This window comes from Oncorhynchus kisutch, linkage group LG24 (genome assembly GCF_002021735.2).
Source record: "Oncorhynchus kisutch isolate 150728-3 linkage group LG24, Okis_V2, whole genome shotgun sequence".
Taxonomy (NCBI): domain Eukaryota; kingdom Metazoa; phylum Chordata; class Actinopteri; order Salmoniformes; family Salmonidae; genus Oncorhynchus; species Oncorhynchus kisutch.
Window position 1 is genome coordinate 8,462,602 of NC_034197.2, and position 26,346 is coordinate 8,488,947.

The following is a 26,346-nucleotide window of genomic DNA, read 5'->3' on the forward strand; positions in this document are numbered from 1 at the left end:
CACATTTTGAGCTGGTTCCTAATGATTTTCCCATCGACTCGGTGATGCGATTGTGACGTTTTCCTCATCAGCCCGTGGTCAGAAGGACAAGTGAAGAGGAGAGATTGGCCATGTGGTCTGAGGTGTCTGGTGGTCCGACTGAATGTAACCTGGTCCACAGGCAAATAGCACACAGCACATAAGAAGTGTTTGGCGTGTGAGACTAGACCGCTAGCCACCTGGACCTAGCTACAGTTGGCAAGGCTGTCAGGAATAACAACATCAAGCCAGGACAGGGACGGATGGTCAGCCTGCTAAATTGAAGCAGTTATCTCTTGAGTAGCCTAATTACACCATCCACCCCCATCTTTCTGAAGTGTGCACTTGTTCACTCAAGCACTCCTCTTCAAGGGATTGAAAGCGTTGGACTGGTGTGAGACATATTGCAGATACTCAGTCTTTACCAATCCAATGAATGCACTCGCCCCTAAATCCTTGAGTGTGTGAGTGCACACTTTGGGGAGAAGGGGGAACATTGGAATTGAGCTAATTCCTGGCATTCCTCTCATCCCACCTCCCTCTCCCATCCTTTTCCTACACCAAGGCACTGTCGTGTTGTCACATTTCTCTTCTTCCTCTCTCCCGTTACCTGGTTTAGCGTGGAAAATTTCCCATAGTACTTTGTACGCTTCTAGGGAATCCCCCCCCCCCCATACAGCCCATCATCCTCTGCTGGCTTGTTGGAGTCGGACCTGTGTGTTTGTGTGTCCCCACATGTCTGCCTGTGTGCTCTAAGCTTGCTCTGTCATGCATGGTGAATGAAATTAGGCACTCAATCATGCAGGGATTTGATCCCCACACTAAGCCTGGGTTTTAGATGAGTTACCGTCACCCACCAACCGTGTTCTGGTATCCTCCTGGGCCAGTCACAATTTAGTACTGGAGTGCTGGCCACACACAAACACACACACAGGGTATTGGACCACATATGATTTAGACTAAGTGAAGGCATCAGCTACGGTGTGGTGGCAGCTTGGGGATTTAGTTTCACTAATTAAAGTAGAAAATAATGAGTCTCTTCATACTGGGATTGAGCTGGCAGATGAGGAAACATACCTTTTCCATTGCACTGTGCTGCCAGTTTCAGGGTGTATTTTGTTGATAACAACTGCGGTTATAGAGGTAACTGCCAAACTAAAGGAAACACTTTAGTAAAGGGATACAAAGTATATTGAAAGCAGGTACTTCCACACAGGTGTGGTTCCTGAGTTAATTAAACAATTAACATCCCAGCATGCTTAAAAATGTCCAGTTGCCTATTACTTTGGCTAACATGGCTAGAAGCAGAGAGTGCCGTGACTAAAAGCGGGATCTCAAAGGAGCATAGTGGATTTAAAGGGGTTTGTGTCTGTCACCAGATCTCAACCCAATTTATGGGAGATTCTGGAGTGGAGCCTGAGACAGCATTTTCAAGGCACTTGTAGAATATATGCCAAGGACTGTTATGGTGGCTTGTGGTGGTGTCAGCAGGCCATGCAGCTGAAACGCGTCAGATTTTTTTAAAACTTTGTTTCCAGTACACATGACATACAAATAAAGGCATTTAATTAATTATATGAAGAGTGCCTTGGTCCTCGTCCTCCTTTTTGATTCTGAATTTACCCCTTTTACCAAAGAGCAACTTCTGTCTACCAAAACCTACTAGTGTGTACCTTATCAGCGCTTCCCTTCCTCTTTTTCCCCCCTATTAAGACAGTTTATGTTGGTGTTTCCTTTGTTCTGGCAGTTACCTGTACATTTCTTATGCCTAAATGTTACTGTTGCTACGGCAGATGAGTGAATGTGCCTTTTTTTTCACACAGTACTGACAGTCTACTAATGTGTTGTGGTAGTTTATTTCTTGTTTCTTCACATTCTTATTTACAATACAGATACAGTATGTCTGGAAGAGTATTAGGGCAAAGTGAATAGAGTAAATAGTGGTGGTATTTTAATGATTTGTTTCTCATGTATAGTACTTATAAAAGTAGCAATATTTAGAGAATAAACAACAAAAATTGAGAAAGTCTTTAGAATAAAGTCAATTATATACACGGGGGAGCTGAACTTATTTACACGTTGTCATAAAGAGGTTGAATACTTATTGACTCAAGATATTAAAGATTTTAATTTTCATGTTTGTCAATATGTATTGTGTGTATAAAAATATATATATATTTAATCCATTTTGAATTCTGGCTGTAACAGAACAAAATGTGAAATAGGTTAAGGGGTATGAATACTTTCTGAAGGCAACGTAAATATAGGCCTATTAGATCAATGATGATTGTTTCTTTATAGGCTATATAACCAATCACTGATCTGACAGGTTTTGTAGCCTTGCGTAGAATCTCGTTTTACTATCCATCTACCAGTGATGTCTTCAAGGATGGGAGTATTCACATCCATGAGTGAATGAATACATGTTAAAGGTATTTGGACATTGACAATTTGTTGTTGTTTTAGCACTGTACTACAGTACTTTGGATTTGAAGTGATGCATTGACTATGAGGTTAAAACATGCTGAACACACCGCTCGCACCCACATTGCATCCACAGTGCTCGCACCCGTCAACGAGCTTGACCTGCTGCAAGTCCCGCCTCTCATCTCATTGTTTTTTAGGAGCATATACCCACGTGGGTAATTGAAAGATGAACTGAGGTCCACACTCCAGTCCAGTTGGTAGTGCACCTTAAAATTGGTTGCCAAGCACAATATAAAGTCAAAAAAACAAGAAGAAGCCTGAAGGAGGAGAGATTACTAGAAACAAACTCGTTTTACCCTATTATCTGTGGATGAAATGTCAGAGTAGAGGACCTTGGGCATTTCAGGTAAAATAACCCAATGTTTATATCCCAGGACAAATTAGCTAGCAACAGCAAGCTAGCTAAATTGCCATAAATGTTTAATGTTGTTTGACCTGTCCCAAATTAATATAGTTGGTTCAGAGTTTTTGATATTTCAACCTGCATGTCCTGATTGCATCTGGTGTGGGTGGACAAAATCAACATGCGTGCGGTCTGGTCAGGGGTCAGAATGTAACTTTCTTCCCTGCCTGAGTTTTCTTTCATGCCCATGATGTCGGAATTATCTCACTGTTCCAAAATGTGATTGTTAAGCAACAGGACAGTTACCGACGCAGCCCTCAAACCAAGGCATGTTGCCTGCTAATTATCTATAGGCTATGTTTCAACTTGTCAAATTCAAATTATTTTCTAACAAGTTGTATTTTCTAACAACAGTTTGAATTGAGGCCTGTTCCTCCTCCTCATTAATTCACATAAGAAGTAGCCCATTTCACTGTTGCGGACAATTTATGTATGAGGCTTTACTGGTTGCAGACCATTTATTTATGAGGCTTTACTGACAAACTTCTCTATTTAACGAGAGCCCAAGCACTTTCCATAGTGTTTCCCAAGTATGAGGCCATTGCACATCTCTAGTCAAAACAGGCCTTGCACAAACATTTTCACGACACACCCGCATTGCCATCATGGTTGTTTTCCTTACAAATTGGACCTTGACAATGTGTGCGTTCCTATCAAAATATGTGGATATTTTCTGTATATCGTGCTGTCCTTTCTGCTGTATAGCACACCGTATGTATGTATGGTTTATAATGTATTTACTGTTTCGTTCACGTTTTCAAGTTGGTGACAAATCATGCATTCAGATTGTAATGGACACAATGGACACGTGTGTAAAATGTTGTTTTTTATGTTGAACTGATGATGAGCTAAAGCTAAGCTATTTCTGTGGCGCCATGTATGTTGACGTCATACAATGCATTGTAGTTGTCATTAAAGCGTCTGTCAGACCATGTAAGCGTCTGTCAGACAAAATACTGTAACAACCCTGGGTTTATAAGTGCGGATATTGACTCTGCCACTCGAACATGCTTTTGGGGTACAAGTTGATAGCCCGAAGTCCAGCGCACTACAAGGTTGAGGGTTCGAGACCTGTTCCCTGCTTGTTTCATTACATTGGTGTCAGAATTGATCGGACCTTCCATCCACGAACGTGCGTGTGCTTGGCCAGTGAATTGAGTCGCAAGCTAATGCGAGGAAGCGCTCTTTGGGAGTAGTGGAACGACCCTGGGTTTATAAGCGCAGATATAATTTTGCCACTTCAGGGTTGCCAGTGTAACAGATGTTAATCGTCCTCTCCTTGCGTTGTTTTGTTCCAATAAATCACCCCAGTTGAGCATTATTTACTATCTGTTGTTAAATAGGAAACTACACGTTAGTTGTGCAGGGCTTAATGATGCTGATGGCTGTCGATGGTAAAATCTGTAGCATGAAAACAACTGTGTTAGCAGTGGGTTTAAGTGACCATTACATCGGTGCATGCTAGCTAACACGTATATACAGCAATCCTATTCCAAAGCACATCCCAGAAAGCCCTCAATCCCCAACAGGTACCATATACCCACACATGTATAAATCAGCAATGTACAGCAAACTTGTACACATTTTAAAATAGAAAAGTATTCAGAATGTGACCTAACCTTTGCATCACATTTTCATACTGGGGAGCCCTAACGTTCGCGATCTCCCCCTCTTTTTTTTTCTTCTCCAAAATCGCTGAAGTTGGAGACTTTTATCTCCCTCACCAACTTCAAACATCAGCTATCTGAGCAGCTAACCGATCGCTGCAGCTGTACATAGTCTATTGGTAAATAGCCCACCCGTTTTCACCTACCTCATCCCCATACTGTTTTTATTTATTTACTTTTCTGCTCTTTTGCACACCAATATCTCTACCTGTACATGACCATCTGATCATTCATCACTCCAGTGTTAATCTGCAAAATTGTAATTATTTGCCTACCTCCTCATGCCTTTTGCACACATTGTATATAGACTCCCCCTTTGTTTTCTACTGTGTTATTGACTTGTTAATTGTTTACTCCATGTGTAACTCTTTGTTGTCTGCTCACACTGCTATGCTTTATCTTGGCCAGGTCGCAGTTGCTCAGACCAGCTCAGACCCTTTCAGAACATCTACTGCTTTCTCAGCCAGGCAGGAGACCGCTTCCTGCTATAGAGGGGCAACCTAGAACTGTGTTTGCCTCAAAGAAAAGCATCTAGCATCAATCAGTGTATTCCAGTTCAGAATACAAATGATTATTTGTACTTTTAGTAACTAGATAGCTAGCTTTGGATAACGTTAGCTAGCTATTAGCTGTGTACAAGGGGATCGTTTGAAAGAGAAACTCACATCGACTACTAAGAGAGAGTACTCCCTTGTTTCTGCTTATCATCACCTGTTTATAAAATGCCTTGCTAGCTGACTTACTTTTCCACTCTCGAGGCACTGTTTCCCGAAGCATTCTGCCCTGTTCTGAAATCTCCCTGGGTTTACCATCATACCGTGGATGTTTGGTCAGGACCTGTCGTTTTTTATTTGTTCATTTTTAGAAAGACTCATTACTAAGCACTTCCCTGCACAAAACCGATTTTGGGCGATCCTTGTTATTTCTGAAAATGTATTACAGCGATGCGTTTCTCTCCATTGGTTTATTTGCGTTTCGTGACAGTTGAGCTCAGTCAGAACTTGAGTCCATTCGATGGCAAGTAGGGATGACAAATCCAGTATCTGAACGATAGCACTGCAGCGTGTGGGTCACGGAGTGATCATCGAGAGAACTGCCGGAAAAAGTTCCGGTAAACCGTGAAGCACACCGGCATCTTCCACCCACTCGCGCAGCTGCCAAACTGAGCATAGTGCAACTCCAGTAATTAATGAAATAATTATAATTATACTCTGACACGTCGCGACCCATACTTTAAGAAAGGCTGGCACCAGGATACTCAATATAGTGGGCCGCTATAGGTTTATAATGCCCTGCGAAATAGCGGTGTTATAGCACATTTTAGAGTGCAGCTATACATGGGACACATACAGACTATTTCGTTTAATTGGAAGGATAGTTGCTATAAGGGGCACATACTACTTACTGTTCGTAAAGCACCATGAATAAGGTCGCTAATAGTTGCAATTATGCGGCAGAACGTTGTCGCGAATACGGAGGGCAGACCGGCAGGGACTCAACCCCAGAGCTCTTCGCAGTCAGTGGCTGAGGCTGGTGACAGTGCCAAGAGAGTGGTTTGTTTGTGCTCATAACTCACCATGGCCGTTAAGAGTATATGTCTCCGTATAGTCTGAAGTTCCCAGGTAGAAATGTAGCGTGTGCCTGTGCAGTGACGCCTGTTGAGTTATTAGACCATTCGATTGATGGCCATTTGTTTATTTTGTCCTACTTTTATTCTCGAAATAACATTTGGAGGTTATTCAAGAAATATTGCCACTTTATTCTCGAAGTATTACTACTCCCCCCCCCCCCCGAATTATCCAAGTACCACCACTCATCACTCTTTAGTTGTTTTTTTCTCTTCACTTGGCCCTAATACTATTCCGTAGATATGGGGTAAATAGGAAGCTGCCTATTGACATGAGCTGCACTGTATTCATGTTTCCAGTAGGTGGTGATCATTGGATTGGGGCTGACCTGAGTGAAAATGTTTTGGAACCCCTGATCTACTGTAGATCATGGTGTTGAACTGAGGGAAGTATTGGATTTCACAATTTCAGTGTGGTTGGTTTCAGTTAAATTCTTCGAATGCTTTTCAAATTGGAATTTAGTTTACTTTCTGAATCGACTGGAATTGAAATAGAGTTGACCCAACCCTGCTTTTCGAACCAAGTCACTCAATCTTCCTATGTATTCTGAACAATTGTGTGTTCTGTGTTCCATGTTTCAACAAGAGTTGAGGAATTGGAATATATTATTGTCTTATAAGTATTGACAGCCCAGTATCCAGTAATCACTGAAGATAGACAAATCTGAAAGCATTTTAAGATCTCATTCGAAAATAGGCTACTACAGAGTGTAAAGCCACCTACAACTGTCTTCTCTCTCTTGGTGGTTTTAGAACAATACAGATGAATGGGGGAGGAAATGACTGTTATAGAGCAGCTCATTAATAAAGAGAGAGAACTGTGTGTTTGAGCCAAAATGCTCTCAGACTAATACAGTTCTGCTGCTGTCCTCCCACATAAATCACAATATTACTGCCCTCTCACAGAGAAATTATAAAAGCAGGGAAGCTGAGAATTAAATGAAAGGGGGCCACAGAGTGAGTTCATTCCTGTAATTTGTATAATGTTCCTAATTGACAAATCGGGCTATATTTTTCTTAATGGCAGATTGGGCTATAGTGTATTTTTCTGCTGGGGAATTGATGACAGGGATTAACCATTTCCTTTGGCACCGAGTGGTACAAATTGGCCTGGGACTTATATTCATTCACGTTGACTGAACTCCACATGCATTCTGGTGGTGCCAACGTCTCTTAGGCGTACTGATGTCAATATTAAATTTTTTGTAGGGGGGGGGGGTCCCTTTGATATATCTAACGGGGGGCCCTGATTGGTTATGGGGTTACCCAGGCCCCCCTATCATTAGAACCATGTGTAGGGAACAGGGTCTACTCAAGGGAGGGGAACACGAGACACTATTTAGTAAGTACGAGGGTATTAGAGGAGAAAAAACAGATTATTCAGTCATTATCTCAAACATTTGATCTGTGTACATCAGAGACCAGTTAACATGGACGTTATTTACTACCCTTGAGTCTAGTCATGACAGTTGTATACTTTTTCTCCTTAATTAATCATATTTTTGCCTAATTGTCTTGATCTTGGATTTCATGGTTACGTTCCAGACTTATTTGTTAATGGCGTCATCCCTGTGGAGCTCTGAGTAGAGAAACTATTCTGACAGTTTTAGAATCGTAGACAATACAGCTCATAACATTTATTAATACAACATTTAGGTGCCCAGACACAGATTTTCCATTGATTGCAGTTTTTAGACAAGGCTTAATCTAGGTCTGGGAAAACAAGCCCTTATCTAAGGGTTATATATATATATCAGCTGACAGCCGTGGTATATCAGACCGTATACCACGGGTATGACAAAACATTGATTTTACTGCTTTAATTACTTTGGTAACCAGTTTATAATAGCAATAAGACACCTCAGGGGTTTGTTATATATGACCAATATGCAATGCTTCGTGCCTAAGAACATCCCTTAGCCGTGGTATATTGGCCATATACCACACCTACTTGTGCCTTATTACTTCAATATATACTGTACACGTCAAAAGTTTGGACACACCTACTCATTCCAGGGTTTTTGTTTTTACTATTTTCTACATGTAGAATAATAGTGAAGACATCAAAATTATGAAATAACACATATGGAATAACCCCAAAAAGTGGTTACTACAGAGTGGCAGGCAAGCTCGAGGTCAGGGCAGGCAGAATGGTCAGGCAGGCGGGTTCAGAGTCCAGACAGGCAAGGGTCACAACTGGGGGGACTAGCAAAACAGAGAGATGGAAAAAGCAGGAGAATGGGGAAAAACATGCTGGTTGACTTGACAAACAAGACGAACTGACAACAGACAAGCAGGGAGGGAACACAGGAATAAGTACCCAGGGACTAATGAGGAAAACCGGTGACACCTGGAGGTGCGTGGAGACAATCAAAGACAGGTGAAACCCATCATGGTGTGACAAGGGCAGGCCTTCCCCGGGAGGAAGAGCAGCTCCGGCTTGTTGAGCTTGAGGTGGTGGGCTGACATCCAAGTTGCGATATCTGCCAGGCACGCAGAGATGCGTGTCGCCACCTGGGTGTCAGAAGGGGAAAGGCGAAAAGTAGTTGAGTGTCATCCACATAGCAATGATAGAAGAGACCATGTGAGGATATGACAGAGCTGAGTGACTTGGTGTATAGAGAGAAGAGGAGAGGGCCTAGGACCGAGCACTGGGGGACACCAGTAGTGAGAGTTTGTGGTGTGGACACAGATCCTCTCCACCTCACCTGGTAGGAGCGGCCTGCCAGATAGAATGCAATTCATATATAGTATGTCCAATAAGAAATGTTTGTTTTTGGAAGAAAAAAAAAATCATGTGTGCCCTACTTGAGCCATTCTCTCTCCACATTCAGTTCTTGAAATATTCCTTCCCCGGTGATTCAATATGAACTGGGATGCTGTTGGGTTTTTCTTCTCAGGAGGTAGAGATGTAGATGTCTTGATCGCTGGACTCAGCTGATGTTCATGAGATGACCTTTGGTTACAGTACACACACACACAAATACAGGCTGACACAGTTGGACCATACTTTTCTGACAAAGAAGGGTAGTGACACTCTGTCTACTATAAAGGTCAGGATGTGTCTGAAGCTGAATAGTCTTTCACCTTTCAGGTTTGAGTGCATCCCAAATGACACCCTATTCTCTATGGGCCCTGGTCAAAAGTAGTACACTATATAGGGAATGGGGTGCCATTTGGGATGCACCCTGAGTCTCCATGCCTTCTCACTGTGACATCATCCCTGCTGTCCAACTCTCTACTGTACCCATAGTCCCCTAGACCACCTAACCCTCCCTCATTCACCTAGCCCTCTCAACCCAGCCTCGTTCTGTCTTTCTCTCCCCTTCCTTCCATCTGGCACCTAACCCCCCTGACCCAGCACTCTGTGGCATTTCAGAGAAGGCAGGTGGCTACTGACTCTGACTGTTTGGTCACCTGGCCAGATTGAACCCACCTCTGGAGCCTGTCCTCATCCTCTAAAGGCATCCCCTAACTTACCATGCCCAAGAGGAAGGAAGGCCTAGAGCCAGATGGTCTGACCAGCTGGAAGACAACCTACACAACCTGGGACTCAACACCACATCAGCCTGGGACCTGGCCCGGGAACTGGGTGGCACAGAAAGCCAAATATCCAGTCTCTACTCTCCAAGGAGCTAGTGAAGGTGAGCGAGGTGGCAACCACCACATTTCAACCCTCATACCTTTGGACCGTCATTATTCCACACGCCCTGCAGTGAATTTGGAACATTTATACCCTAGAGGTATTCTCTCTGTGCTCTTCAGACAGCTATGAAAGGTTGTTGAATGGCTATGGTAAACCTTTGAAAGATATGTTTTCCAACCTGTTATTTTCCCAGAGGGAATTCAACATAAAAGTAGAGATAGATTAAGAGAAAGATGAGATATTGAAAGATGTGCCCGAATAAAGTCAGTTTCATGTTTTAGATACTTTGTTTTACGTCTCAAAAGAACAGGTGCAAGATGTTCAAAGGTGCAACAGCAAACCCTTAGTAAAGTGAGACCCTTGAAGTCAATGTGTTCTGACAGGAAATTGCCTGAATCACTGGTTATATCATTTCTTAGTCGTCAGATCATTTTGTAAAAAGTTAATTCCTGTGTTTTTAAAGGCCTTCCCACTGGGCATAGACGTCAGTTTAATGTCTAGTTTGGTTGAGTTGTCAACGTGAATTCAATGTGAAATCAACAAAAAAAATATCACCCTGTCATTGGATTTAGGTTAAAAAAAAGGAAATTAACTTACGTTGATTACTTTTTGCAAATCCAATGAGTTTTCCACATTGATTCAACGTCATCACATTCAATTATGTTGTTGAAATGACATGGAAACAACATTGATTCAAGCAGTTTTTGCCCAATGGGTTGTGAAGCCAAGTTTGCCCTATTGGCCCCAAGTGCAATGACAAATTCTATGCAAAACCTCCCTGCTTTGCATATCAATGATATGCAAAGATCCTACATTATCTCAACCACTGACATAGTATGAGTCCCATTCAATTAATAGGCCTAATGTAGGTCTCCTATTCTCTCCCCCATAACTGGGGGAGTCACAGTTGCAATGATAATCTGTCTTTATTGGTCTCAATTAAATGTCAGACAGCATCAATAAAATGCTGTTGCTACTTGCATGTGGAATCAAATCAATCTGTTTGAGAGTGCAGTGTTGGGCTTCTTCCTACATGGTACCCCTGTTCCTATATAGTGCACTACCAGGGCCAGATTAATGCGGGGGCTGAAGCCCCTGGGCCCAGGCCTGTGGGGGGCTCAAGAGGAAGCAGGGAGGTGACCAAGAACCTGATGGTCACTCTGACAGAACTCCAGAGCTCCTCTGTGGAGATGGGCGAAACTTCCAGATGGACAACCATCTCTACAGCACTTCACCAATCAGGCCTTCATGGTAGAGTGGCCAGACGGAAGTTACTCCTCACTAAAAGGCACATGACAGCCCGCATGGAGTTAGCCAAAAGGCATCTAAAGGACTCCGACCATGAGAAACAAGATTCTCTTGTCTGATGAAACCAACACTGAAATCTTCGGCCTGAATGCCAAGCGTTTCTGGGGGAAACCTGGCACCATCCCTACGGTAAAGCATGGTGGGGGCGGCATCATGCATTGGGGATGTTTTTCAGCGGCAGGGACTGGAAGACTAGTCAGGATCGAGGCAAAGATGAACGGAGCAAAGTACAGAGAAATCCTTGATGAAAACCTGCTCCAGAGTGCTCAGGACCTCGGACTGGGGCTAAGGTTCACCTTCCAACAGGACAACGAAGCTAAGCACACAGCCTAAACAATGCAGGAGTGGCTTCGGGACAAGTCTCTGAATGTCATTGAGTGGCCCAAACTTCGAACATCTCTTGAGACCTGAAAATAGCTGTGCAGCGATGCTCCCCATCCTCCAACCTGACAAAGCTTGAGAGTATCTGCAGAGAAGAATGGGAGAAACTCCCCAAATACAGGTGTGCCAAGACCCGAGATGCTGGCCTTCTAAGCAGAGTTGCAAAGGAAAAGCCATATCTCTGACTGGCCAATAAAAAGAAAAGATTAAGATGGGCAAAATAACACAGACACTGGACAGGGGAACTCTGCCTAGAAGGCCAGCATCCCGGAGTCGCTTTTTCAATGTTGACGTTGAGACTATTCTTTTGCGGGTACTATTTAATGAAGGTGCCAGTTGAGGACTTGTGAGGCGTCTGTTTCTCAAACTACACCCTAATGTACTTGTCCTCTTGCTCAGTTGTGCACTGTGGCCTCCCACTCCTCTTTCTGTTCTGGTTAGAGCCCGTTTACGCTGTTCTGTGAAGGGAGTAGTACACAGCGTTGTCCCAGATCTTCAGTTTCTTGGCAATTTCTCGCTTAGATTAGCCTTCATTCCTCAGAACAGGAATAGGCTGATGAGTTTCAGAAGAAAGTTATTTGTCTCTGGCCATTTTGAGCCTGTAATCGAACCCACAAATGCTGATGCTCCAGATACTCAACTAGTCTAAAGGCCAGTTTTATTGCTTCTTTGATCAGGACAACAGTTTTCAGCTGTGCTAACATAATTGCAAAAGGGTTTTCTAATGATCAATTAGCCTTTTTAAAATGATAAACTTGGATTAACTAACACAACGAGCCATTGGAACACAGGAATGATGGTTGCTGATAATGGGCCTCTGTACGCCTATGTAGATATTCCATTCAAAATCAGCAGTTTCCAGCTACAATAGTCACTTGCAACTAAATGTCTACACTGTATTTCTGATCAATTTGATGTTATTTTAATGGACAAAACTGTGCTTTTCTTTCAAAAACAAGGACATTTCTAAGTGACCCCAAACCTTTTGAGCGGTAGTGTATCATGCTTTGGGGATGTTTTTCAGGGACTGGGAGATTGAGGGGGAAAATGTCTAGCAATGTCTAGAATTGAGGGGGAAAATGAACGGAGCAAAGTACAGAGAGATCCTTGATGAAAACCTGCTCCAGAGCGTTATGTACCTCAGACTGGGGCGAAGGTTCACCTTCCAACAGGACAACGACCCCAAGCACACAGCCAAGACAACGCAGGAGTGGCTTCGGGACAAGTCTCTGAATGTCCTTGAGTGGCCCAGCAAGAGCCCAGACTGGAACCCGGTTGAACATCTCTGGTGAAACCTGAAAATAGCTGTACAGTGACGCGCTCCATCCAACCTGACAGAGCTTGAGAGGATCTGCAGAGAAGAACGGGAGAAACTCCTCAGATACAGGTGTGCCAAGTCATACCCAAGAAGACTTGAGGATGCCAAAGGTGCTTCAACAAAGTACTGAACATTATGAAACATCAAAGATACCAGGCCTGGTCTTCATAGCAGATTTTGAAAAGGCGTTTGATAAAGTACAACTAGAATTTATATATAAATGCCTGGATTACTTTCATTTCAATGAATCTCTTATGTACAGCAGCCCCAGATGTAAAATAGTCAATAATGGTTACTTCTCAGAACGTATTGAGCTTTTAAGAGGAGTGAAACAAGGCCGTCCGTTGTCTTCATATCTATTTATTATGGCCCTCGAAATGCTAACTATTAAAATTAGATCCAACAAGAACATAAAGGGGTTAGAAGTCCAGGGGTTAAAAACAAATGTCAATGTATGCTGATGACTATTTTTGTCGTAAGTCCACAATCTGGAACCCTGCACAGTCTCATTTGAAGGTCTTGCTCACTTTTCTAGCATCTTGACTATAAACTAATTATGACAAGTGTACCATATTATGTATTGTATCGTTTAAAAAAAGTGTTTACACTACCTCGTAGTTTACCAATAAAATGGATGGATGGTGAAGTAGACATACTTGGTATTCACATCTCCAAAAATATAAATGAACTTGCCACAATCAATTTCAATGTAAAGTTTGCAAAAATAGGCAAGATTCTGCAACCATGTAGAGGTAAATACTTGTCTATTCATAGCAAAATCACATGAATTAACTCTTTGGTCCTATCACAGTTTACTTCCTTACTAATGGCGCTGCCTACTCCAGACGACTAAATTTTTAAAAATCATATGAGCAACAAAAAAAAGCATTTCTTTGGAATGCTAAGCCAGACAAAATTAAACGTGCCTATTTATCTAATAAATATGAGTTATTAAAGCTTTAAACCTTCACTCATACATAAATTATACTTAAACCCAAAATGGTCTCCAGTAGATTATTAAGAAAGGCTCATCCTTATCCCGCAGAAAAGATAGTTGTAATATTTGTTCTATTATGGTTAAAATATACTGATTTAATACAAATAAAACAATTATGTATTTTTTTATTGTATTATATTTATTATGATTAGAAACGGTGGAGTTATGTCACATATACAGCTATCGAAAATATATGGGAACGTCTGCTCAATCCAAACAAATCACAAAAATGGAGGAGGTAAGTGGAAAAGGGAAGAAGGTAAGGAATTTGTTTGTCTGCCATATATTAAAGATGCAAATTGGTTGAAAGGAATTGGCATAAGTAGAAAAATATACCAGTTTTGTCTGAGGACAAAAATGTTGACTGGTGCACCATACAGGTTGCAAAATAAATTAAAAGAGATTTTCGATGTACCGATTCCATGGCACATGGTTTATGAACTGGTACAAAAAACGACACTTGATTCAACACTGAGTTTTATTCTATTTAAATTATTATACAAAATTCATGCCACCATCAGAATGCTATCTATATGGGGCGTACAACAATCTCAGCTCTGTAGATTTAGCTTTGAAGAGACATAATCACTAGATCATTTATTCTGGTATTGCCCCTATGTAGCTTGTTTCTGGTCACAGGTTCAGGAATGGTTAAAAAATTACAACATTCACTTCAAATTAACCTTACAGCAGTGTTGGGTGATTTGGAAAACCATAGTCAGTCAATAAATAATATAATAGTCTTAGGAAAGGTTTTCATCTTTAGCTCACAATCTGTGGATACTATTATGATTAGAAAATGTTCAAAATCTATGTAAAGCATCACAGCACAACTGAAAAATATATGTCACATGGAAACCGAATGAGGGTGGTCTATGGTGATAGGTGGGAAGGGCTGAGAGTGGCTGAGGGGTGGGATTAAAGAGCTGAGGTCTATGGTGATAGGTGGGATGGGCTGAGAGGTGGGATTAAAGTTTAATGTTTTATTGTTATGCGTTTGCTGTATGTAAAAGTACCATGCATTTAAAATGTGTATGCATATGTAGCCGAGAAGCTGTAAAAAGAAAAAAGGTTTCCTCTGAACAGGAGAGGTGGTGGATAAGTTAATAAAAATGTTTAATAAAGAACAAGAGCTGAGTAAAGGGTCTGAATACTTATGTAAATGTGATATTCCTGTTTATGTTTATGAATTTGCAAACATTTCTATAAATCAGTTTTTGATTTGTTATTGTGTGTGAATTGATTAGGGATTTTTTTTTAAATAAAAATAATTTAGAATAAGGCTGTAACTTAAAGTGGGAAAAAGTCAAGGAGTCGGAATACTTTCCAAATGCAATGTAAGTTTACTCCCGAACAGTGAGGAGAAACAATAATACAACAATGTATTGTTGTAAATCTCTAAAAATAGATTTCTGCCTACCTACCTAGGCTCATTTGTACGGTCTCGTCGCTGTGCAAAGGTTGAGGGTTATGCCATATTTCTTTCCATTTGGCTAGATATGGTTGAAATGTAATATCTGTACCTGTGCACATGTATACATGTACAACTAGTGTACCCTAATGTTGATGTTATGCTGGCACGGTTCAACTGTTGTTCAAACTGTACAATTGAGTATATGTTTTTTTGTTGTCTTGCAGACAATAACATTTAATGCCTGGGCTTCTTCCTGGAGTGGATTCTCGATACAGAAACATCATTCTGTTGTCTGCATGTGTCATTGTAGCAGAACTGTATCTCGTGAACTGTATCCCCCTCAAGGGATTAGACATTATGATGGATTTCAAGCAGATGAGGAGCTGAATGACAGTTTGATCATGACAACACTCCTCCCACAGCTTTACAATTATTCCCTGAACTTACTGTAGGTTTCTTTTGGAATTGCAATTTTATCATGACCACCTCCTCCCATCTGCTGATCACCAGTTCTTTTATATACACATTGTAACACCAGATAATGTGATTTAACTAAAGATTTTTGGTATTCTTTACTGGGAGTTACAGGATATGTATTTCCAACCAACCTTAGCGATGTCCTCGAAACAGGAGTCATAAAATGTCAAATGCTCCCGTTATTAAAATAAATGCTTTTTTTTGCTCCAAAAAGATGGTGTGCCACCATCCGTGTCTTTCAAGTCTTCTCACTCATTTATAGAGACTGTCATGATGACAGAGACCTCTCAGCACTTTGGAGTGGACACCCACCTGCCTCAATCAATGGGAGAAGACTTGAAATAGCCAAGATGTCTGCTAAAATATTGGGGAACTCACATTATCTGGTGTAACTACAGTTCTCAGCACTTGTGTCCCTACACCTGAGACACACTGAACTGTACTATGCTGTTCATACTATATATATTTGAATGTTACTTTTACCATAACGTTGTTGAATACCCAGTTCTCTTGAGTTAGTGTACATTCTCCTGTATTTTAATGTTGACAAATAAACATGATTTGATATCTGAATGTCTAGCATTTTTTTATGCTACAGAGCCATGTACAGCTTCGATAAATACATATTGTGAATCCATGAGGGCAGAAACATTTAGAAGATTGACAGAAAAGATCCACATTTATTTTATGCTGGTTCTACATAAGGGCTCTCTAACCCTGTTCCTGGAGAGCTACTGTCCTGTAGCTTTTCCCTCCAACCATAATGTAGCACATCCCGATTCTAATAATTAGCTGTGTTTTACACAGACAACCCAATTCTGATCTTTTTTCCACTAATTGGTCTTAATCACATCAGCTCTTTTTCAGAACTGATCTGATTGGTCAAAAGACCAATCAGGTCTGAATTGGGCTGCCTGCGTAAACGCAGCCGTAGTCCTTTATCCGGCTTCGTTACACTGGCAATGATGGGCTGGGGAAGCTGAGACTCGTTGTGCTTATGGCGATGGGCTTGTCCTGTGTGCGGTGAATGGCCAGCTGGATAAGGCTGTCAAAAGTGATGTAGGGCTTCTTAACCACCAACTGTTTGGTCCTCTTGCAGAAGATTTGCTGATACTGCACGTCTCCTGGAAAGACATGGTTGTGGTTTTATACCTTTTCTGGAAGGGATGTAGGGCAACATGCCTTTGTTGGTAAAGGTATCAGCCGAATGGGACCGGCTAGCGTTTTGTTTAGGGACAATGAGGGGACATTGGGAGCTGTTTTGAGAAGAAAGATCTGTCAACAAAGTGAATGGGTGAGGGGGCTAAAGGTGTGACAAGTCTCAGGAAGGCAGTTCTTACACAGTATGAATGGTTGTGTATGGGAGATTGAGGAGAAAAGGCACCTCAAATCGCTCTCATACACAATACATTTACTGTCTAAGCACAACCGAAAACCCCTTCCTCATCTCAAAGTACTGTCTGTAAAACCTCCCCCAGCTCAAAGCGGTCATTCTTGTCAATAGTAGCCTTTTGCAGGGGAATTGTTATGACATGTTATTGTACTGTGTTTCGGGAAAAATGAGGTGGTTGTGTCATTACTGTTGTCGTGTTGATTTTATACCGTTCAGTATCCCTGGATGGTTTCTGTCCCACATCTTGTTGTGCTCCATAAACGCAAGGTGTGTCCGCTCCCTCGTGCTTGTGTACCCAAAATGCCCCCGCTTCAGGGTATTTCTCAGCAGGGCACTGTCGAACGACTCCAGATAACCTGAGTTTTACAAAAGCTAAAAAGAGAAGAGGGGTAGATGCAATTGATTATATGGTCTGGAAGGTAATCTGTAGTCCAAGGGTACCTCTAACCACTTGTAACCCCATAACACAAACCATACAAACACTACCCAATTCATGTTTATGCCATGCTTACTGTAAATTCAGCTAGCTTAGCCTTCAGCTTGTAAATATTTTGGCCAATTTACCTTCACCTTGTGCAGAGCTAGGGGTTGGAAGCACGTATTGGTAGAATAAGGTTCTGTACCAGCTACAACAAAATACACAACAATACACAATTGAACCACCCCACTAATTGAATTGATCTTTTTAGACTGGCTAGCTACGCATACCTAACATGGACCTTTCAATATTATCAGTTTGCTGTTAGCTAGCTAGCATCACTAAAAAGGCAGCAGGATTGCAAGCCAGCTATACCAACCATAGGTGATTTTTATGATTTATCCTGTACACATTCATCATTGCACACGGAATTGATTGACAGTGTGTATACCAAAAGAAACCTAAATGATTTAGCTGATGGAATTCAGAGTTCAATATTTTTTTAAACAAAGCCCCCGGGGGCCTATAATTTCTTTATCCTCCCTGTGCACTACCCTAGAGTAGCGCACTATGTAGGGGTTAGGGTGCCATTTGGAATGTAGACATTCATATCTGACAGACAGACAGGGGAGCACTCTGGGCCGTGAGAGAGAACTAAATCAGAGTCCTTTCCCTTCGATTAGTGAGTGATTAACGCCGGGTAGAGACAGCTGGGCGACCTTACAGCCACATAATGACCCTAACCCGATCAATGGAGAGAGCACTGAGCCACAGCAGCAGGAACACAACAGCAAAAACAGCTCAGCTAAGTTCAGGCCCCCTCTCTTGGAACTGTCTGACCCTGGAAAGAGTGTTACATCTGTAGCACTTTCAGTTTCTCTCTTGAACACTATTTCTCTCTCTTTCTTTCTTTTCTCTAATCCCTTTCATACTAAGAAGTTTATCCGCCAACTTTATCATACGGCCAACTTTTGTTCACCCTTTTCTTTATATCTAGAAGGTATTGGTGGTTGTCACGTTCTGACCTTTATTTCCTATGTTTTGTCTTTTTTTTGTATGGTCAGGGCGTGAGTTGGGGTGGGCAGTCTGTGTGTTTTTCTATGTTGGGGTTTTGAGTTCAGCCTAGTATGGTTCTCAATCAGAGGCAGATGTCGTTAGTTGTCTCTGGTTGAGAATCATACTTAGGTAGCCTGGATTTCACTTTTGAGTTGTGGGTGTTTGTTGCCACACGGTACTGTTTCGGTTTTGTTCGTTTCACGTTTATTGTTTTGTAGTGTTCAGTTTATGTCTGTAAATGAACGTTATGGACACTTACCACGCTGCACATTGGTCCTCCAATCCTTCTCGCTACTCCTCCTCAGAAGAGGAGGAAAGCCGTTACAGAGGTATCAAAGCCTAAACTTTTATTTCTGCCAAAATACCTTTTCTTCCGCATGGCAATCATTTCAGTAAAGTGAAGGAAGTTGTGAAGGAAGTGTGTTTATACAGGACCTCCCGTCCCCACCTATCGTCAACCAATCAATCCGATGGTCAATCCGATGTCTGCAGTGGCTGTACAGAATTGACTATGATGCGGCCTCGGCAGAAGTCAGAGCATTCATACTTCTGGTGCTTCAGGGAGCTGTCATACGCATCCAATACATTTGTCTGCACCGGGCAACCAATCATGTCAATGCAGAGCTATGCAGAGCCCTCTGCATTGTTAAAGCCAATTTATGTTTGATCTGGTAATGCGATCCGGAGGCTCCATACAGAGGGTGTGATGCAATTGCGGAGCCTCCGGAGGCTTGCGAAGGCCAAATCAAGCTCCGTACCACATCACCATGCGCCTCCCAAATTTTGTAACAATCCGGAGGGCTCAGTATAGCTTCGCATTGACATAATTGGTTGACAGTAGGTTGGGGCGGTACATAGACACAAACTCACTTCCTTCCTCACTTCCTTGATAACAAACATGGGGAATTTTGATGAAAGTCTATCAGAGAAAGTTCACAAATAAAAAAAACATCTTTATGATACCTTGTGTAGGGATTTCAATGCTGTCCGGAGGCTCCATATGGAAGGTGTGACGCAGTTAAGGAGCCTCCGAAGGTTTGCAGAGGCTAAATGGAGCTCCATACACAACCATCCCAGACAGCCGTGTGCCTCCCAAATTGTGTAACAATGCGGAGAGCTCTGTAATGCTCTGCATTGACATGATTGGTTGACGATAGGTGGGGACGGGAGGTCCTGTATAAACACACTTCCTTCACAACAGCTCTGCTCTACTCCACGAAGTGCAAGAAGAATTCATGTCCTGAGTTCTACAGAGGCCGGATCACAGTAAATGCTGTAGGGCCACTGCAGATGTCAGATTGAATCTTTTTTAAGCTGGTAGCATAGCTGGCATATAGAAATTGATGCTGGTAGGGAAAGTCGTTTTTAACTGTATTGTAGCTGATTGGTAATTATGGCATGGACATGTATTGGGGTTGACATCCATACAGCATTATACTCCCAATTTTTACCTCAACATAGAGTGTAATACATATAAACAATAGCCTAAATGTAGGCTAATATTTCTGGGGGCAATGAGGAGATTCGGGTTGGAAAACGGTGCAGTCTTTTTACTTCATGCTATCTTGGCTGAGCCTATATGTCAAGCACCGGGAAATGGACTCTAACATCTCAGAGGTAAAAGCTTTTGTCTTTTCGTTTAGCCAGTCACTTGTAATTAGCTGGATGGGGATAGAGATTAGCCCTGAATCACTAGGGGTTTATTGGACACATACAGTGCACTCGGAAACTATTCAGACCCCTTGACCTTTAACACATTTTGTTACGTTACAGCCTTATTCTAAAATCGATTAAAATCATTTTTTTTCCCCCTCATCAATTTACAAACAATAACCCATAATGACAAAGCAAAAGCAGGATTTTAGAAATGTTTGCAAATGTGTAAAAAAAAAAAAACTCGCATATTTACATAAGTATTCAGACCCTTTACTCAGTACTTTGTTAAACGACCTTTGGCAGCAGTTACAGACTTGAGTCTTCTTGGGTATGTCGCTACAAGCTTAGCACACATGTATTTGGGGAGTTTCTCCCGTTCTTCTCTGCGGATCCTCTTAAACTCTGTCAGGTTGGATAGCTGCACAGCTATTTTCAGGTCTCTCGAGATGTTAGATCGGGTTGAAGTCTGGGCTCTGGCTGGGCCACTCGTCCCGAAGCCACTCCTGGGTTGTCTTGGCTGTGTGCTTAGGGTTGTTGGCCTGTTAGAAGGTGAACCTTCGCCCCAGTCAGAGGTCCTGAGCGCTCTGGAGCGGGTTTTCATCAAGGATCTCTCTGTACTTTGCTTTGTTCATCTTTCCCTCGATCCTGACTAGTCTCCCAGTCCCTGCCACTGAAAAACATCCCCACAGCACGTTGTTGCCTCCACCATGCTTCACCATAGGGATGGTGCCAGGTTTCCTCCAGACATGACGCTTGGTATTCAGGCCAAAGAGTTCAATCTTGGTTTCATCACACCAGCTAATCTTGTTTCTCCTGGTCTGAGAGTCTTTAGGTGCCTTTTGGTAAATGCCAAGCGCGCTGTCATGTGCCTTTTACTGAGGAGTGGCTTCCGTCTGGCCACTCTACCATGAAGGCCTGATTGGTGGAGTGCTGCGGAGATGGTTGTCCTTCTGGAAGTTTCGCCCATCTCCACAGAGGAACTCTGGAACTCTGTCAGAGTGACCATTGGGTTCTTGGTCACCTCCCTGACAAGTATGGGGTCTTTGATAAATCAATATATATCAGATGTTTGTTTTCACCGAATCTCCATTTGGATACCATATTGGTTAGGCTACAAATAGGCTGGGAAATTGAGGTGAGTGCTGCCGATAATCATCTTACCTAGTTGGCTCATGTAGGCGTGTAGTGAGGTGCGTACTGGCGGCAGAGAAGTCAGGCGCAGGAGAGCGAAAACTGATTTAATATCCATAAACCACCGTCAACAAAACAATACAATAAATGGGTCAAACAAAACCCAGTAAATACCAGCATACCGTTGCATAAACACTAAAAGAAACAATTACCGACAAGGACATGGAGGGAGGGACAGAGGGTTAAATTCACAACATGTGTTGGAATAGGAACCAGGTGTGATGAAAGACAAGACAAAACCAATGGAAAATGAAAAGTGGATCAGCGATGGCTAGAAGGTCGGTGACTTCGACCGCCAAACGCCGCCCGAACAAGGAGAGGGACCAACTTGGCGGAAGTCGTGACAAGGCCATTAGAACATTTTACCATGTTATGTAGTTTAACAAGTGAATTCGGCTATTTTGCTCTTCACTCGCACTCACTTAGTAGCCTAGGCCTACTCCTGACAAAAAGCCTGTGAAATTGCCTAATCAATCAACGTGATTTTGTTTCACTGAATTACCGTCTGTAGGCTTTAGCTCATCTATTACTGATCCGAAACATTTTTGCATGCAATAAATCAAGTGTAAGGCTATTTATTTTGCTTAATCGCCGATAGGCAACTCCAAATGCCTGCAGAGGTTGTGAAATATGAAAGTAAGACCCCACGCCTGCTCCCTAACAATGCAGAGTGAGGGTAGGAAACGTGGATAAAAAAAAAAACATGGGCCTGAGCTCTGTTTCAAAATATAACTTTATTTAAAATGACAGCTGTTCAACACATTCCCATGACACAGGTTGTGTGGGGAAAATATTTTGTTTTGTTATATTCTGTAATATTCCATTGTATTCCTACTAGCCAATAGAATATATATGTGTGTTGACTGATATTGGGTAGGTGTCGTCTGTTTAAATCAATAACAAACTATGGATTTCATTTGGATGGCGCAGCCATGGCTGCACAGACCATAACATAGGCCTAACTAAACTCGAAATGTGCTATTCTATTATTTTGAAATGACATTTTATTGGTCTCTGTTTCTTAGGACCTGCCTAAATGAATGAATCATGTTTTATATTTTTTATGGAGTATATTTTCAATGGATGTATTAAAATAGACGCCCCCCACGTCTGAACACCACTACTACCACTAGCCTGTTTGTAAAGGTGTCGTTATAAACTTTTTTGTTGCAGTCAAAATACCGTAAATCCTATGTGAAAGCAGTATAACACGCACACACTGTCTTTCTCTCTCAACTCCCTCTCTCTCACCCCCTCTCTCTTCTTTTCTACCTCATGGCACTCTTACACTCTTTCTATTTTTCTCTGGCCGGAATCCTAAGTTGATGAACTGCTTTTCATACAAATCTCTGATTGATCTCAGTGCTCAGTGATCTCAGATCGACGGAAGGCACGCGTTAAGCATCAACACCTGAAGTTAGAATTGAGTTAAGTACAAACATCTAAAGTTGCGATTTAGGCTAGTCTTGCTGTCTCTCTAAAACCAGACACACACACACACACACACACACTCCCTCCATCACACTTTCCATAATACTCTCTCCCTCTACTCCTTTTCTCCATCACTTTGTCGATCAAACTTCCTGTCTGTCTCTTACTGTCTCTTCCTGTCTCTCAATGCCCACGTATCCTTTCTGTTTTAGTCAATACCTTTGTTGGTCTCATTTGCTCTTTAAGCTGATGGAATTCGCTCTCTTTCTCTCTCTCTCTCTTTTCCGCTGACAGCGTCCCTTTTTCATGCAACCCTCGACTGAAAGTTGTTCATTCATCCTGCTTCCCCACTCCCTCTCTCCCTCTTTCCTTCTCTCCCTCTTTCCCTACGTTCCTCCCTTCTCATCTTTCCTTCATCAACATTTCCCCTCTTCTGCTAGCTGACTCATCCTTACTCTCCAGGAGGAAGAGAGACGGAGGATAAGAAAGAGAGTAGGAAAGAAGGGGTGTAAATGAGGTCAGGTGAAGATAATCAGATAAATGGATTAAAACAGAAGAAAATTAGCTCACCATAATAGTATGAGAGGCATTGTGTGACAGCCAGGTGGAATAACAGGCGCTATGTACACTGAACACAAATATTAACACCACATGCAACAATTTCAAAGGTTTTACTGGGTTACAATTCATATAAGGAAATCAGTCAATTGAAATAAATTCATTAGGCACTAATCTAAGGATTTCACATGACTGGGAATACAGATGTGCTTCTGTTGGTCACAGATACCTTCGCATAAAGTTGATCAGGCTGTTGATTGTGGCCTGTGGAATGTTGTCCTACTCATCTTCAAATGGCTGTGCGAAGTTGCTGGATATCAGCGGAAACTGAAACGTGACATCGTACATGTCGATCCAGAGCTTCCCAAACATGCTCAATGGGGGACATGAGTATGTAGGTCACGGAAGAACTGGGACATTTTCAGCTTCCAGGAATTGCCTACGGATCCTTGCAACATGGGACCGTGCATTATCATGCTGAAATATGAGGTGATTGCTGTGGATGAATGGCACGACAATGGGCCTCAGGATCTCGTCACAGTATTGCTGTGCATTCAAATTGCCATTGATAAAATGCAATTGTATTCATTGTCCGTAGCTTGTCTGCCCATACCATAACGCCACCACCACCATGGGGCACTCTGTTCACAACGTTGACATCAGCAAACCGCTCGACCCACCGCCATACACGCTGTCTACCATCTACAGGTACAGTTGAAACCGGCATTCACCCGTGAAGAGCAGACTTCTCCAGCGTGTCAGTGGCCATTGAAGGTGAGTATTTGCCTACTGAAGTCGGTTACGACTCCGAACTGCAGTCAGGTCAAGACCCTGGTGTGGATAATGAGCGCGCAGATGAGACGGTTCCTGACAGTTTGAGCAGGAATCCTCCCACAGTTGCAGTGGCTGGTCTCAGACAATCCTGCAGGTGAAGAAACCGGATTTGAAGGTCCTGGGTTGGTATTGTTACGCGTGGTGGTCACGCCCTGGCGGTAGATTGCTTTGACGGTTTCTATTTTTAGTTTGGTCAGGGTGTGATGTGGGTGGGTATTCTTTCTTTTCTATGCGTTTGGCCTGGTATGGTTCTCAATCAGAGGCAGCTGTTTTTTGTTGTCTCTGATTGAGAGCCACTTAGGTAGCCTGTTTTCCCATTTTGAGTGGTGGGTGATTATTTTCTGGTTAGTGTTTGTTGCACCTGTCAGAACTGTTCGTTTATCGTTTTGTTGTTTTGTTCGTGTATTCGTTCTGGATTAACAGTATTATGGATACGTACCATGCTGCACTTTGGTCCTCCTCTCCTTCCACCAACGAAAATCGTTAGTGGTCTTTCTGTTGTGAGGCTGGTTGGACGTACTGCCAAATTCTCTAAAACGACATTGGAGGTGGCTTATGGTAGAGAACTGAGCATTAAATTCTCTAGCAACAGCTCTGGTGGACATTCCAGCAGTCAGCACGCCAATTGCACGTTCCCTCATTTTGTTGTGTGACAAAACTGCACATTTTAGTGGCCTTTTATTTTCCCCAGCACAAGGTGCACATGTGTAATGATCATGCTGTTTAATCAGCCACTTGATATGCCACACCTGTCAGGATGATGGATTATCTTGGCAAAGGAGAAATGCTCACTAACAGGGATGTATAAACAAAGTTGTGCACAACATTTGAGAGATACGTTTTTGTGCGTACAGAACATTTCTGGGATCATTTATTTCTGCTCATGAAACATGGGATCAACACTTTACAATATTTTTTGTTCAGTGTAGATAAGAACTTGTGAAAGTAGGCTACAGCTTGATAAAAGGCAAAGTAAAAATGTGATAACGAAAAGGTATTACTCTTGGTGTTTTCTCGATTAGCTTTCTCCCTCTATCGGTGGAGTTGTGCTGGAAATGGACCTCAAAGGGTCTTTCCTGATTAAATCTAGAGCCATACGTCCAGTAGGAAGAAGAGAAGTATTCTGTTTATCAGTGAAATGAGCAGAGAGACATTATCCATATTGATCTGTCTGAGCTAGACTTCCTACACGCTGTGGAATGATTCTCCTGACCCACTCTGAATGAACCGCTGGACTGCCTCTCTAAACATTACCAACGTTCCATTATTACATATTTGTGTATTTTCACAACAGGGTCTTAACAGAGAATGTTCAGATTAAACGTCTGTGTAAATTAACTGTACAAAAAAAACTCTTATCTCAACTCTCGCTGCTGACTGAAGTTTCACATTTGTGCCAACAAATAGTGCTAGGTCATTTCTCTCAATATCCTTAGTGCCTAATCTATCACAAACTTAATTCCACCCCTGCTCTGCAGCTAGCTATCTGTCGGGGTTTTAGAAATAAAAAACAGAAACTATTTCGACAGATAATGCATTTTGTATACTGTAATTCTACAAAGGTTTCAGCCTTAGCCCTTGTCCTATCCTCATGTCTTGCCTCAGGCCTACTGTGTCTCCAGGCTTTCATAAGCCCAGCCTCCCCTCAGATCTCTAAATATGGCTGTGTAACCTCTGGGGTTCTGTCGTACATGATCTGTGTTCTCACTGTAATCAATCACCTCTGCCATGCTCCTCCGCTGTGTGTCCGTTGTCTTCTTCCTCCTTTGTCTGCCACTTCCTATGGGACTGGGTATATTGGCAGATGGGAAGCCTGGCACTCAGACTGGTCTGGCATCAGTGCCCCAGTGGAATAACATGGAGCTCAATGGGACTGGACAATATCGTCATCCTCAAATCTCTGTGTGGTTACGTGAATATTGCACACTGATGGCATTATCTCTTTCCATCTCTGTCTCTGTCACTCAGTCTCTCTCTTGCTCTCGACCTCTCTCTTCACAGTTCTCAGGACCAATATGAAGGAGAGGAGTAGACAGTGCTTCAGAGAAAGTTCAGGTTGCAGACAC

General features: G+C 42.3%; 2 long non-coding RNA genes across 2 annotated transcripts in view; one reads left to right on the forward strand and one right to left on the reverse strand.

Moving 5' to 3' along the window:
• Positions 1–2,658: 2,658 nt before the first annotated feature.
• LOC109869584 (uncharacterized) lies at positions 2,659–16,045 on the forward strand. Its single transcript, XR_002252050.2, has 3 exons — positions 2,659–2,851; positions 9,582–9,846; positions 15,491–16,045. It is a non-coding gene; the product is annotated as an uncharacterized LOC109869584 (long non-coding RNA).
• A 358-nt stretch (positions 16,046–16,403) lies between these two features.
• Positions 16,404–26,346, reverse strand: part of LOC109869178 (uncharacterized) — a 35,945-nt gene continuing 26,002 nt past the window's right edge. The window contains exons 2-3 of the long non-coding RNA XR_002251993.2: positions 17,346–17,508; positions 16,404–16,867 (exon numbers count right to left, since the gene is read on the reverse strand). This is a non-coding gene — a long non-coding RNA (uncharacterized LOC109869178). The remainder of the gene's footprint in view (positions 16,868–17,345; positions 17,509–26,346) is intronic.